The sequence below is a fragment of the Diabrotica virgifera genome, chromosome 3, assembly GCF_917563875.1.
Source record: "Diabrotica virgifera virgifera chromosome 3, PGI_DIABVI_V3a".
NCBI classification, from domain to species: Eukaryota; Metazoa; Arthropoda; class Insecta; order Coleoptera; family Chrysomelidae; genus Diabrotica; species Diabrotica virgifera.
Window position 1 is genome coordinate 18,926,862 of NC_065445.1, and position 16,325 is coordinate 18,943,186.

The 16,325-nt window shown below is 31.5% G+C and overlaps 2 protein-coding genes across 2 annotated transcripts in view; one reads left to right on the top strand and one right to left on the bottom strand.

Annotated features, from left to right (window-relative positions):
- Positions 1-15,161, bottom strand: part of LOC114328521 (sulfotransferase 1E1) — a 48,170-nt gene extending 33,009 nt beyond the window's left edge. The window contains exon 1 of the mRNA XM_028277390.2: positions 15,060-15,161. The gene's annotated coding sequence lies outside the window, so the exon portion shown is untranslated. The remainder of the gene's footprint in view (positions 1-15,059) is intronic.
- The window catches only part of LOC114328487 (harmonin), a 286,928-nt gene that overhangs the window by 236,285 nt on the left and 34,318 nt on the right, over positions 1-16,325 (top strand). The gene's annotated exons all lie outside the window — the stretch shown is intronic.

Here is a 16,325-nt window from a genome sequence, read left to right on the forward strand (position 1 = left end):
GTTTGAAACATCTGAATAGTTCTGCTTCCCTTCCTTTAACAAATATTTTTCTATCAAACACACGCTAAACGTATCAAAATAGCATGTACCAAAATATACAGTCACTGCGCACGCTAAATAATAACGTCACTGGCTTGATGAAGTTTAATTCGCGTGTACATACCACTTTTTTATTTGCGTACACGTTAGCGTGTACCTAGACACAGCGAAATATAACCATAATAATAACTAATGTAAAACTATGTGACGTCACGGGTCGTTTGAACTATTTTATACCGCTGAAGACTTTAAATACGTATTTCTAAGTTATTACGAGTTTTTGAAGCGTGAAATTTTGGAAATCTCATTTTTAAACAAAACTGAACATTATTATGCAATAAAAAAAATTGTGCAAGTTCCCTATTGATTTGTTACCATTTCATTAAACTCTCATACAAAAATCAGACTGGTGTTTATCACAAACTGGGCATTTTAATAAGTGGAACACGAAGAACATGTCAAATGACAGGAATCATGTTGGTTAGTAATAGCAGTCTGATTTTTGCATGAGAGTTTAATGAAAGGGTAACAAATCAATTGGATGTTCTGTCCGATAAAATACATATGACGTTTTCGTAATCTGACGTTCCAAATTTTTAAACTGTTCCACAATTAAAACTTTCCCTGTTCCAGTGTTCTCGTACATCAAATTTTGTCCGACTAGACACCGTTAAGCTATTAACAAATTTTCAGCTTGCTATTAATCAATTTTTTTTTGGTACGCGTACTGATGTAAAATTTCCGGGAAGATTCAAACGCCGGAAATTTTCCGGAAATTTTCCGGAAATATTCGAAACTTTCGGAAACTTATGGAAGTATTGCATTTTTATTAAAATTATTTTAATAAATTATACAAATTAGTAGTTAACTTTACTTATTATTGTGGTATTACGACTACAGAAAAAATCTGGTAAAAATTAAATGTCCAAAATTTTAAAATTTAACTTAATAAAAAAAAATACTCCAAATAGTCGTTATAATTAAAACTAAAAAAGTTATTTTATTTAAAAATATATTAAAATAAAAAAGATAACATACAACAACCAAACCAAAATTGATTATATAGGAACTTACTTCAGGTAATCTGTATTCCTATATAGTATTAAAGCAGGAACTCTTTTTTTTAACAAATAATAACAAAAGACACTACAAAATTCTAAGAAATTATAATTATAAAATATATAAATAAGTAAGAGTCTATTCTTGTGAGTCAAATAAATTTTCTTCACACAAGCTGGACTCCATATTATGAAGAGAATAAATGAAGAGTCTCTCTCCGTCTCGATTAATCTTTCATTTTTGATATGGATTTAGAGTCTTGCCCTGCTTCCAACAGATGAGTTATAGAAAGACTCTGATCACATACCATTGTTCCATGTTTATGATCTCTTAGTGAGTTTTTCATTATGAACTATTAACTTCCCTGCTCTATCTATAGTCAGTATATGTATGAAATGTATGTATTCTCCTTTTATTATGTATGAAAGAGTATGTGCTATAACTACGATCTGTTTCAGCGTAGGAAGCTGGTAACCCCAGTATTGTAATTGCCAAATCTTTTAAAGAAGTTTTGGTGCACATTCCTTGTCACCAGCTTACACAATCTACTGATCGTGCTGAAAGCCAAATAAAATCCATCGACCAAAGGTCTGCTTTTGCTCAGAACTTTGTTAGTTCTGTAAAATGTATTCTTTTTTGGTAATAAACTTGGGATGATTGGTTAATATCTTGTCTATACACTGCACAGCTAATATATATGGTCTTTACCAGTGAGGCTTTGTCCTGTTAAAGAAGAATCAAACAAGTTTCCAGCATAGTGCACAGGCTTCACTGTCATTTTTTTCTTTTTTCTAATTTAGATAAGCATTTCTTTTCCTCAGACTTATTGATTGGAAGTAATGGAATATTCTCGGTAAAAATATTGTTTGTATCCTTAAATGTCTCGACAACCTGAGATATTTTAAACATATTGCCTTCCAATAAAGTCTAATCCATTTCGCAATTGGCGTTAGCACAACTGCTACTTTTTACAACTTTATCCAAAATATTTCATCATCCAGACAGTTCTGTATGTTATATATACAATTAAGAATTGAACTCCATCTAGTTTTTACAGGAAGCTTTAATGATATAACTTTATTGTAGTTTTGAATTTTTCCTTTTTTTTATTATTTCTTTTTTGAAATATTCCCATGCATTATACCTATCCTACAATCACAATAAAGATACACTAGAAATAAACAAACCAAAACACATTGAATGTTCGAGGAGGACTCCCAAATCATGATTTGCAAAGTTTATACATTTTAAATCATGATTCGTGACTACTCCTCGTAACATTCAACATGTATTGGTTTGTTTATTTCTAGTGCATCTTTATTATAATTTTAGTATAGCTTTAGGCATTTTAGTATAAAAATAATGAAGTTAATGTTCAAAACAATGTTCCTTTTGTACTTGGCAGTGGTACAGGTTCGTCGGCCGTGTGAATTAAATAGCGCTACCATGTAAATTCAAAATACGTCACTGACTCTTATGTCCAAAAGGCTCTTGGAAATATTATCAAAAGTTCACGGGAATATTATGGAAAGTTCTCGGAAACATTCTTGAAAGTTCTCGGAAATATTCTCGAGAATTTTCCATTAAAAGTTTCCGGGAATATTCACGGACAGGGGAATATTTCCATTTTTTATAGGCGAATGTTCTCGGAAACTTTCCAATGTTCGCGAATATTCGCTTGGAAATATTCTCGACTCACATCACTAGGTACGCGGGATCCAGGTCTATATTTTACATTGTAAAACATATTAGATTTTAATAGTTTTTTGGCGTGGGTAATTTCAAATATTAATAGCTGCAGATAGTACATGTGTCAAAGTTAAGAGATATTATTATTATATCGATAAAATTGCCAAATTTACTGCGGAAATGTGACAAGAACGAAAAATGTATTTTTTATAAATTGCAGCAAAACCAAAATTTTTATGTAATCAATACATTTAGATTTTAGATACTTGCTAAAAAGATACTTACGAATTTTGTATTCGCTCCGAGCGTTAACAAAGTGTCAAAGCAAAATCGACCGACCTGCTCATGGTGGCGGTTGCTTGAATCTTTGTAAGGACGCTTTATTGTATGTTTAAATGGGACATTTAAAAAAATGCCATATCACGGTATTTGTTGTGTTGTTCACTGTAAAAATACATGGAAAACTAGTGATGTGAAATACTTTTATTTTCCTGATTCCCAAAAAATTAGATCAAAGAATAAAATTAATTAACGCTGTTATAAGGATGAAGTTAGGTTAACTTTTTCTGTATATACAAAGGATCTGGCAATATACAGACATATGATATAATAATATTATTTACGTTTTTATAAGTTTTGTACATACCATACGTTTAGTTTTCGATTAGAGATAGGCGACTGAAGGAAGCGCTAAAATCGGCAACATTGCTTGTGAGAATGAGTTGTATTGCCACTGTAGAATCGGCGAATGACTAAATAAATTGGCGCGACTCGGGTGTGGAAAGCGAGAAAACAGTGTTGCCATTTATTGGGTGTACTCCTATATCTAATTTAAAAGTAAACTCACGGTATATCTCATACAATTTTTAGCTCTGATAAATCCGAATTGACTCCAAAAAGTACGGATACGGTATGTCCTAAATAACCTCACTATCGCAAATTATGTCAATAAATCTTTATTAACGACAAACAATATTTTTGTTAAATTATCAATGACATTGTAAAAGAATATCTAATGAATTCTAACAATTTGTATTCGTTTATTATCGCTAGCAAATAAAATATTTAAGTTTTAACAAAATAATCCCATAAGAGTCAATACTAAAACGTCCTTACAAAACTGACAGCTTGTCACGTGACTGTAAATTTCTGTAAATAGAGGGGAGACGCACGCAGCCAATACAGGATTAGTGGAGTCACTGAAGGTGGATATGAGCTATTACCCCCGATTTCGTTCAACCTCCATCGATTTGCATGAAAATTGGTGAGTGGTTAGAGGATATCTCAAAAAAACAAAGGTGACATGGTGCCAACTTGCGCTTTTACCCTCGGGGTGAAAATTATTTTTTTAAAAATAACCCCATAATTAGATAGGGGAACAAATTCTAAGCAAATTTTGTTATATAAAGTTATTAAAATAAATCAAAACTTTTTGAGTTATTAAAGATCAAAAATTTTAATTTTTCGTAAGAAAAATGCATGTTTTTAACCGATTTTTCATAGATAACTCAAAAACTATAAGTTCTTACAAAAAGTTATTATTACTAAAATTGAAGTTAATAAAAAATTAAATAAACTTCTTACTAGAAAAACCTTTTAATGTTAACTAAAAGTGAGTTAGGGGTAATTAAATGTATATTTTTTTCGGCGAGTACCCAAATCTGAATTCCGGTGAATTCGTAACTATTTTAATCCCCCATCCTAATTACAGGCCAATTGGTAACTCTGGCCCTCAGGTAATTTTTCGGTAACCAATCAACTACCGGTGAATTCGAAACTAAATAAAGGTATAATCTTTTAGACTTGAAATAAACATATGGAAAATTTCTTTGCTTTTAAATTATCAAATGGATTTAAATAATTTATCATTGCTAAACATCTAAATATTGAATTTACAATTACTTGATAAAAAACAAGCTCTTGTAGATTGTAGAGCTATACTTGATGGAAATAATATTTATAACACGTGTTAATGAAACACTATAATATTGTTTAAATTATTTTATAAAAACAATTTATAAAAACATTTTGTAAAAGTTATTAACAAATAACAATTTTCACTTATTTTGCAGTTTGCGAAGAAACAAATTAACTTTTTAACTTTCAAAAATCGGCATTTTGAAGGTTTTTCAATGTTCTAAAAAATTATATTTTGTAATTTTATGTCAACTATTTAGCTTTTAAATGGGGGCAAAAAATCGAAAAAATCGCGATTTTTGCCCTAATTGTTAATAATTAAAAAACGGACGCGAATTCTAGGCAGGAAACAGGTAGGTTTTCTTCCTATAGGTCTACAATAACTAAAGAAGTACTACCTGGATCTTTGAGTATCCCGAGAAAATTCTTATTACTCTTGACTAAAATCAGTAACCTATGATATGCACTTAAAAGCTAGAAAATATGTAATAAAAATTAATTCCTGAAAATTTAACTTCGCATTTGCACACATACCGATTTACACGTTGGGTAAGTAATAATTGATTTTATCTATTCAAAAATTATTTTTTGTTATTTCAAGGTTCCTTGCTATATGAATCAAACACAATGTTTTTGTTTGTATATCCTAACCATGAAAATTTAATGGGGCAATAGTATTTAATTTAAAACTTGTAATAAAACAGAATTTTTTTAAGAAAACGCAAAAATTATATTGACTGCGCAGTCAATATGAAATGAAATAAAGGACAAGTTGATAACTCTGTATTGTTAAGTAGTGCGGCAGGTTCGTGCAAATATTATAAGAATTGCACATTTAATGATACAAGAATATAATTTGGTCCACATATACTGCACATATAAAGGTTCAAATATAGATATGAGCCCATCTCAGATTTTGTCTTTTACAAAAATGGCGACTATACATATGTGACTAATAGCACGATATCTTTTGAATGAAAAGTCCGACTTCAACCAAATTTGGTACATTGGTTCTTTTTGTGATTTACAAGATCATTATCGTGAACTGGAAGAATCGGTTTACCAGAAGTTTTGTTTTTCCTGGTTTTTATGTAAAACTATTTTATATTATGTAAATAATTTATTTTCAATTTTTTCACCCTGTATATATTATTTTTTCAAAACTGTAATAGCACCATTGAAAAGAGCGTAAGAATATGTTTTAGGAAATATTTTGAACTTTTTAGTTATGTTAATTACCATGTAATAAATGCATAACGTATCTGCACATGTACCCATGTGTGGCAGATGCGTGCAAATATTATAAGAATTATTGTGAATTTAATAGTAGAAGCATATAATTTGGACCATATATACTACACATACAAAAGTTCAAATTTAGATATGAGGCCATCTCAGATTTTGCCTTTTACAAAAATGGCGAGCATTCAAAATGGTGGCTATACATATGTATGTGACTAATAGCACGATAACTTTTGAACGAAAAGTCCGATTTCAGCCTTTGGCATCCAGGTTCTATTTTTTTATGGATAAGATCGATGTCTTGAACCGGAAGAATCGGTTTACCAGAAGTTGTGTTTTTACTGTATTTTATGTAAAAATATGTTGTTTTTTTTCAATTTTTTCACCCTGTATATATTAATTTTTCAAAAAGGTAATACCGCCATTGAAAAGAGTGAAAAAATATTTTTTAGGAAAGATTTTGAACTTTTTAATTATGTTACTTACCATTAAATAAATGCATAACGTATCTTCACTTGTACCTGTTACCTATGTGCGGCAGATTCATTTTGAATGCCCGCCATTTTTGTAAAAAAAAAGAATGTGTGTGTACTTTGTACGCACGTAAGAAGTTATACTTCTACTACATATTAGGTGATTTTTAAGACAGTACCAAAAATTTTAAAAAATAAAAGAATAAAACGCACACAAACACATTGAAAAATGCCACAAAGAAAAAATGATTTCTGAACGATAATAATTGTTGGCAAAAATTTTAAATACGCATTTTCTGAAAAAAAAAAATTATATAACAAATATACTTACAATCATAACATGCATAAAAAAATAAAAACTTGCATCGGGAATTGAACCCGTGAATTTCGTGGCGCTTTGATTCGTAATTGAAGCGTAGACTCACTTGTCCAATTCGACATTATTTGTCATGTGGAAAAATAGGGTAACTGAACGTTTTACTGTTTGACAGTTGTTTTGAAAATTAAATTATGTAGTTTAAATTTTGTGGAAGAAAATATAAAAATATAAAAAACAGTAAGAAAACAATATATTAGATGAAGATTGGTAGAACTTTTGTTGGTAATCAAATTAAGTATGTAAATCAAAGCATTACATACCTACTAGATAAGTAAATAAATCTACGCCAAAAAATCATAACTTAAAAATAAAAATCGAACCTAATTTGGGATTCTCTCTAAAATCCGCATTCTTGAGAAAATAAATGTACATATTTCAACCTAATCCAAATGTATAATTACAATATGATTATAATAAAAACTTCTTACCAAATTAGAATGAGTTTTCCTTGTCCAAAAGTCCAAAAATATAGGTATATGAAAACTATTTAAAAAGGCAGTAAAACTATTAACTAACTTTTGTTTGTTGTTTCTTTTCACACAAATTTTAAAACGCAACAACCATAAATAATCTAACTACAGTTGTGCCACAGCCGCCATATTGAATAATTTTTGACATGTCATTTGAACATCCAATCAGAACAAAGTTATAATGCGCATGCGCCCGGTCGCTAGGTTTTACCATATAAAAATTCACCCTCTATCGCCAGTAAAGAAGTATAACTTCAAAAACAAAATCTGAGATAGCCTCATATCTAAATTTGAATCTTTGTGTGTGTAGTGTGTGTGGTCCAAATTATATGAATCTGCCGCACATGGGGTGAATAGGTACATGTTAAAATACGTTATGCATTTATTAATTGGTAATTAACATAACTAAAGAGTTAAAAATATTTCCTAAAAAGTTAAAAACGCCGGTATTAACTTTTTGAAAATTAATATATACAGGGTGAAAGAATTGGTAAGAAAACAACATGTTTTTACATAAAAATCAGTAAAAAACAACGTCTGGTAAATCGAATCTTCCGGTTCAAGACCTTTGTGTTACACATAAAAAAACATATATACCAAATTTGGTTGAAATCGGACTATTAGTCACATATGTGACTAATTGCCACATATGTGACTAATGTGACAAAATGCGGGCATTTTAAATGCCCGCCATTTTTGTAAAAGGCAAAATCTGAAATGGCCTCATAGTCTAAGAGGCTAGAAATTTTTCTAGTGATAATTCATAGCACACCAAGGCTAAAAACCATGACCTGGCAGGCCTCAGCGGTGCACGTGTATCTACCAGGTGAATCGAAAAGTACAAATTTAGGGGGTAAAATAAACTTTCTCCTGTAAGGTTTAAATTTAAGTATGTGTTTGAGTAAGTCATTTAGAAGAAATGTGTACAATTACAGGCGATTCTGAAGAGCATAAGACCTTGCCAGGCGAGGGGAAAGATTAGGGGTGTTTCCTAAAATTATTCTTTTTGCATCGAACAAATTTTTTTTAGATTTTTTAAATCATTCGAAACAGAAAACGTCTTTAGTGATTTTTCTCTTAAGTTAATAGTTTTTGTTATAATATAAGTGATTGAAAATTTTGAAAATTGCGAAATCGGCCATTTTTAACCCTAAATCGGACATTTATCTAAAAATTTCAATGTTGCCAAGGTACGTAGATATTCTTTAAACATTGATTGATGAAATCCCGAAGAGTTATTTGCAATAAAATATCGAAAACCCCTTTGTTTTTTTAATTGCTAATCAAGCGGGCGCGTCACTGTAGTATAAGTGAGGACGTTTGAGTTTGCATAAATTCATTATCTCGTGAATGGGCAAATTTCAAGAGAAATCTTCAGATAGGTCGATTTTTATTTTTGAATTAGGACTTTTTGGCATATATATAATACTAATGACGTCATCCATCTGGGCGTGATGGCGTAATCGATGATTTTTTTAAATAAGAGTAGGGGTTGTGTGATAGCTCATTTGAAAGGTTATTTAATTCTCTATTCATTAATATAAACATTAACATAATTATTTATACAGGGTGTACCACAAAATTTTTTTTATTAAATTAACTTTGATTAAATTTGACAAATAGAAGAAAAATTTTTTTGTACACTCTGTATAAATAATTATGTTAATGTTTATATTACTGAATAGAGAATTAAATAACCTTTCAAATGAGCTGTCACACAACCCCTACTCGTATTTAAAAAAATCATCGATTACGTCATCACGCCCAGATGGATGACGTCACTAGTATTATCTATATGCCAAAATCAAAATAAAATGCCATAATTCAAAAATAAAAATCGACCTGTCTGAGGATTTCTCTTGAAATTTGCCCATTCTCGAGATAATGAATTTATGCAAACTCAAACGTCCTCACTTATACTACAGTGACTCGACCGCTTGATTATAAATTAAAAAAACAAAGGGGTTTTCGATATTTTATTGCAAATAACTCTTCGGGATTTCATCAATCAATGTTTAAGGAATATCTACGTACCTTGGCAACATTGAAATTTTTAGATAAATGTCCGATTTAGGGATAAAAATAGACGATCTCGCAATTTTCAAAATTTTCAATCGCTTATATAACAAAAACTATTAACTTAAGAGAAAAATCACTAAAGACGTTTTCTGTTTGGAATGATTCAAAAAATCTAAAAAAAATTTGATCGATGCCAAAAGAATAATTTTAGGAAACACCCCTAATCTTTCACCTCGCCTGGCAAGGTCTTATGCTCTTCAGAATCGCCTGTCATTGTACACATTTTTTCTAAATGACTTACTCAAACACATACTTAAATTTAAACCTTACAGGAGAAAGTTTATTTTACCCCCTAAATTTGTACTTTTCGATTCACCTGGTAGATACACGTGCACCGCTGAGGCCTGCCAGGTCATGGTTTTTAGCCTTGGTGTGCTATGAATTATCACTAGAAAAATTTCTAGCCTTACAGGACGACCGTTAGTCGGAGGGTTCACTAGCTCTTAGACTATCATATCTAAATTTAAACCTTTATATGTGTAGTATATGTGGTCCAAATTATACATATGCTTGTATCATTAAATGTGCAATTGTTTCACATATCGGCCGCACTAAATATATTCATTCCTGTATTATAGGCCTGGATTCCGCGTACCAAAAAAAAAGTTGATTAATAGCAAGCTGAAAATTTGTTAATAGCTTAACGGTGTCTAGTCGGACAAACTTTGATGTACGGGAACACAGGAACAGGGGAAGTTTTAACTGTGGAACAGTTTAAAAATATAGAACGTCAGACTACGAAAACGTCCCATGTATTTTGTCGGACAGAACTTCCAATTGATTTGTTACCCTTTCATTAAACTCTCATGCAAAAATCAGACTGCTATTCCTGTCATAATTCCTGTGATTTGACATGTTCTACGAGTCGGACTTATTAAAATGTCCAGTTGGTGATAAATACCAGTCTGATTTTTGCATGAGAGTTTAATAAAAGGGTAACAAATCAATTGGAAGTTCTGTCCGACAAAATACATGGGACGTTTTCGTAGTTTGACATTCCAAATTTTTAACGTGTTCAACAATTAAAACTTCCCCGATTCCAGTGTTCCCTTACATCAAGATTAAAATTTATTAGACGAATTAAATCGGAATGTGATTACATATAGTGGAGTCCTTTTTGTTTTCTATATTCGTCGTCTGCGGTCTTAAAAATTGTAAAATTCGCAGATTAAGGATGTACCAGAAATAACATTCAACACGAAAAGTTTTAGATTTAAATAACTATTTACCATTTTAATGTTATTATAGTGGTGAATTCTGCATCTGAAACTTTTCAATTTGTTTAAGAGATGTTGCTGGATCGCGTCTTAATGGGAATTTCAATGATCTTTGAAATTCCTCTTTGCTGTTTTTGCTGGTCGAGCTGTTTTTCGATTTAGAGGACTGCACGCTAGCGCTGCTGAGGAAGCCTGAAATGGTGGAAACAGCTGTCTAGCGGTTGTGCATTCCTCTGAATCAACAACAAGCAAAACCATCTTTTACTTTTAAAATTTATTCATTTCTTCTTGTGCCGGAAACTTAACTCCACCATTCAAATACAAATGACTTTGTAGTAAGCTTAAGATTAAGGTTTCTGCAATAATTTGATGGCAAGTATATATATTCAAAAATATCAAAATTCGAAAATATTGAATGCCTGTATGGAAAGCAGAGAGACAGTTGAAATTTAATTTCAATTTGATTTCAAACCCTAAAATTTGAGGAATAAATCGGCACATTATAGTCAAAGATGTTTAATCTCCAATGGTAGTCTCATCTAACAGTTTTGTGAATGAATGGGAAAGAAAGGTTTTTTGGAAGTGTGTAACAATATTTAATTCCCTAGCTGAGCGCTTTTGGGCTGACAAAGCCATCTTCAGAACTATAGTCAAAAGTTTAAAGTACTACCGTAAGGAGGGACCCCATTTTTGATTGAAAACATTTTTAGTTGAAAAAATTCCTTATGAAATTAAAACAAGTTACCATATTCCAGTTTGTTTAAAAATAAAGGTTTTCAACCAATTTTTTTACCGGTTCTCTTACATATGGTGCAGAAACAGTAATTCTGACAAAAGAAAAAATAAAATAAGAGTTATTCAACACGCTATGGAAAGGACAATATGTTTGTGGAAGGCACTACCGTCAGAGATAAAGTACCAAACCTAGAAATAAGAAGTAGAACAGAGAACAGGAGTCATGGATGCAGTTGAAATAATATATATAATGGATTTCTACGGCTGTCGCCGCCTCTCCATACCCAGCATAATTGCGTCGAATCCATTGCCTCCTGAATATTGCCCCTCCAGCTTCTCCGTGGTCGTCCTCTTTTTCTTCTCTCCGGTGGGACCCACTCTAATATTTTTCTCGGCCAGCGAGTCTGATTCATTCTTTTAACATGACCGAACCATCAGCTGTCTCTTTTCAATATCGTCTATTATAGTTTTTTCCACCTTCATATTATGTTCTCTAATTGTTTCATTTCTTACATGTTCTGACAACTTCTCCTCAAAGAGTCCATTTCTGTAGTAACTAGCTTCTTTTTATTTCTTGCACTTATGTCCCAAACTTCTGCACCGTAGATTGTAGCGCTCTTCATTATACTTTTATATATTGTTCTCTTTGTTTCCTTCCTGATATCTTTGTCCCATAAAATTGAATTGAGGGATCTAGTGATGCTTCTACCTTTATTGATCCTATGTTGTATTTTATCTTTACTATTTCCTCGTTTGTTAAATATAGCTCCCAAATATTTGCATTGTTCACACCAACAATATGTTCTTGTTCCAATGGTAGGCTTTCAATGTTCGTTTCCCACTATGAAGTATTCTGACTTGTCCATATTTATTACTAATCCTGTCTGTTGGTAATGTTTATTTAGCTTCCGTATCATGTCATCTTGATCTTGGGCTATAACAACTTGGTCGTCCGCAAAGTATAATGTAAATAAGTAGTCGTCTCCCACTTTTAGTCCCATCGGTTTTACTGCTTTTGTCCACCTCTGTAAGGATTGGTCAGGGTATATTTTAAAGAGAGTGGGAGATAGACAACATCCTTGTCGGAGGCCTTTTGAAGTATTAAATACCTCAGTGAAATTTTTGCCGTTTTTGATTCTGGTATTAGCGGTCTGATATTAGTTGAAATAATAGCAATGGATAAATAGGCTTGACATGTTACCAGATTGACGGATGATATATGAGCCATTGAAGCTGTAAAAATTTAAAATTTGTAAATTAAAAAACCCACAGTATGGTGGAGATATGTAGATGATGTGTTTTCAATATGGCCTCATAGATCAGAATTGCTGGATACATTCCTGAATATTATAAACGATCAAGAAGAGACAATAAAATTTACAATGGAAAAGGAATACAATAACACTTTGCCTTTCCTCGATGTTTTAGTCTCAAAGAAGGATACTGGATATGAGACTCAAGTGTATAGAAAACCAACACACACCAACAGATATCTCAATTACAAATCAAATCACAACATCAACGTTAAAAAGGGAATCATTAAATCCTTATATGATAGAGCCAAAATTACTTGTTCTAACGAAAATTCATTTTTAGAAGAAAAACAATTGTTAACATCTGTTTTATTAAAAATGATTATCCTTTATCGTTTATAAATAAGGAATTGTCAAGATTGGATCGAATGGAACAGAATAACTTAGAACGGGATCCTACAACATTCACAAGAAATAATACGAGGAAAATATCAATACCATATATATAAAAGGACTATCCGAGAAACTTAAAACAATAGGAAATAAATTCAACATTTCAACAACATTTAAAACAACAAACACATTGAGATCTATTCTATCTAAAACTAAACCTAACAATGAACAAGAAAGAACAAAGAATTGCATTTATAAAATACCTTGTGAATGCGAACAATTTTATGTAGGTGAAACATCAAGACCATTAAACGTTAGAATAAGTGAACATCAGTCTTATATTAAAAATAGAGAATTTGATAGATCTCAAATATGTCAACACGCATGGGATAATGAACATAGAGTTCAGTGGAGAGATTCAAGTATAGTCCTGAAAGAATCAGATAGTAAAAAGAGAAAAATCAAAGAAGCGGCTCTAATTATGCTAAATTAAACCAATTGTGTCGCAAATTCCCCGGTAGAATGCAGTAGGATGTGGTTACCCATACTGAAAGAGGAAGTCACTAGAAAGAAAATACCATGATTAGTATGTCAATAACATATCGAGTTAGTACAAATTTTAATTTTAAGTTTTACTTATTGTATATCTATATATTATTAATATTATTTATAATTTAAACATATTAAAGTCAGAATTTGGTATTAGTTTTTTGAAAGTAAATTAAATTTAAGACCAAATACTTACGATGTCGGGATAGTATCATGAGTTTTTTTCCTGGTTTTCCCTCGTGATTTACTATGGAATCTCTAACACGAGAATTTTACTGTCATCGTTGCATTTGTTTGTCTTTTTAAAGACAGATCACATGCTATGATTTTTTTTGTGACGGATATTCTTGAGTTGGGATTGATTTCATGTAATCGAATGAACTATCTTTTAGTAAAGTCGTCCCAGGAACGCAACTCATAAATATTGGCGATATCATTTTAAAGTCTTCTACTTTAAAATGTATGATATACGTCTGAATTGCCAATATAAATGAGTCAGATTAAATAAATTTATTAGAAGAATTTTTTTAATTAGCAACAACATTTTTATTTATTTTAATAGTATTTTGTATTTTGACAACGAAACCCGATTTGGGCTTCGAAACGTTAATAAAATTATTTTTTTAATTTAATTGTGGCTTATTTCCCACTAAATAGTTAATCATTGAAGCTGGAGATTGAAGCCAGAACACCTAAATAAGCTACAGTCCTTCGAAATATGATGTTATAGGAGGATGCTTATAATAGCATGGACACAGAACAAAACTAACACGGAAGTATTGCGAGAAATGGGCCAAGAATACGAAATAATAATCACAATAAAAATAAGAAAGTTACAATATCTGGGACACGTAATGAGCGGACAACAATATGAAATGCTAAGACTGATAATACCGGGAAAGATAAGAGGAGAAAGGAGTATAGGAAGAAAGGGAGTGTCTTGATTGAAGAATTTAACCCGCGAGTAGTCGCGCCGTTAGATGGAATTTTTATCCTTTTTCACGATAACTTGATGAAGAATTTTGCAATTTTGAAAAAATTGCGTAAGTGCCTCGAGGAAGAGTGTAGATTTTTTCTTCTTCTTTTTGTGGAATTTATGGCTTTGGGGAGAGCCAATTATATAGCTTTAATAATTGTTAGAAATAATATTTCTAACATAGCAAGTAAATAAAAATACCATAAAATAAAAATTTGTTGTAAATTCGTATTTAAATTCGTACTGTGAGATGAACTCTAACACGCGACTATTCGCGTTACAGAAGTGAGCGCGACTACTCCCGGGTAAGGGACTGGCTTAAATGCAGTTTCATAGAACCCTTCAGAGCAGTGGTAGATAGAGTAAAGATAGTAATGATGATAGCCAGCTTCCGATTGGGAGACGGGGCTTAAAAAAGAAGCAGAGGCTGACCACCGACTAGATGGACGATTGATATAAAACGCATCACCACACATTGGATGCAAGAAGTTCAATATAGAAGTACATAGGTCTAAGGGCGGCCTACATTCAGCAGTGGACAAATATATTCTAATTGATAATGTAATTTAATATGTATGTCAATACTTACTTATGTCTAAGGTGAAATTGCTAAACCCGACTTTTACTAAAAAAAAATGGAAACAATGAACGTTAGCTTGGAACGAGATTCAGTAAAATACTAGTCTAACTCTTTATACAATTATTTGAATAGCACTTTCAAGAAGAAAGATAATCAATTTTACGTGCGATTTTTAATGCTAATTAAATTGAAATGATAACAAATATTGCATTGTTTGATTATAAGAATATTTCAGTATATTTTATATTGTAAACATGAAGTCAATTAAAATTTTAGAGCTTATTTGGCCTCGGAGTTTATCGTTCAGATCTGACACAAATAATACATATTACCTATGTCATATAGTATTTACAACTTGGATATTTCACTTTAAAAAAATAAAACACTATAATCTTTTTAAGTAGCGTTCTACACTTTTCTTTCTAGTGTAGCCCCCAGTTTGTGTGAAAAATATTGAGCAAGTGTTTTTCAGCTTTTTATTTGGATTTGTATTTTTCGAGTTAGACCAGCGATACTTAACCTGCAGCCCGTGGGCCGCATGTGTCCCTCTTACGTTTTTTATGCGGCCCGAAGACTAACTAAAAGGCCCTGTAAATGATTAAATTCTTTTGAACTCAAGTAAGATAGTTGGTGGTGGCTTTTAGCATTTATTTGCGACATAACAGAACAACTTGGCGAAATTAATCGTGGTTTACACATTAAAAGATAAACATAAAATTATTTTCGTAGTTGACAAATAAAGTATTTGCTTTCGTGGACAAACTAAAGATGTACATCGAGGAAATTAATATAAAAAATCTGTATAACTTTCCGACATTGGTGAAAGCTCAACAAGATGGAATTGATGTATTTCCAGAAAACTATGTGCTACTTATTTCTAATTTTCTAGTTTGCTTGAGCAATCGATTTCAGGAAAGATTTAATGATTTGTAAAACATTAGGAAATGTCTTCTATTAATGGAAAATCCCTGGCACTTAGAAGTAGTCGCTACAACTTGCGGCCGTTGGTATTTAATAGCGCAAAGTTGTCACATGGACTAATTCATTTTAAAAATGATACAAATCTGGAGGCAATTTTTAAAGAAGAAAGAGAATCAATATGAAGAATTCTGGAAATTAGTACCGGATAACTATAAAACTCTCAAAAGTTGCGCTTACTTGTTCCTCACGTTGTTCGCTTCATCATACCTGTGCGAATCCTCATATTCGGAAATGAAATATGCAAAATAGCTATTTGTATAACAAGAAAGGAAAGTGCTACTTTTCCTCCCGAGA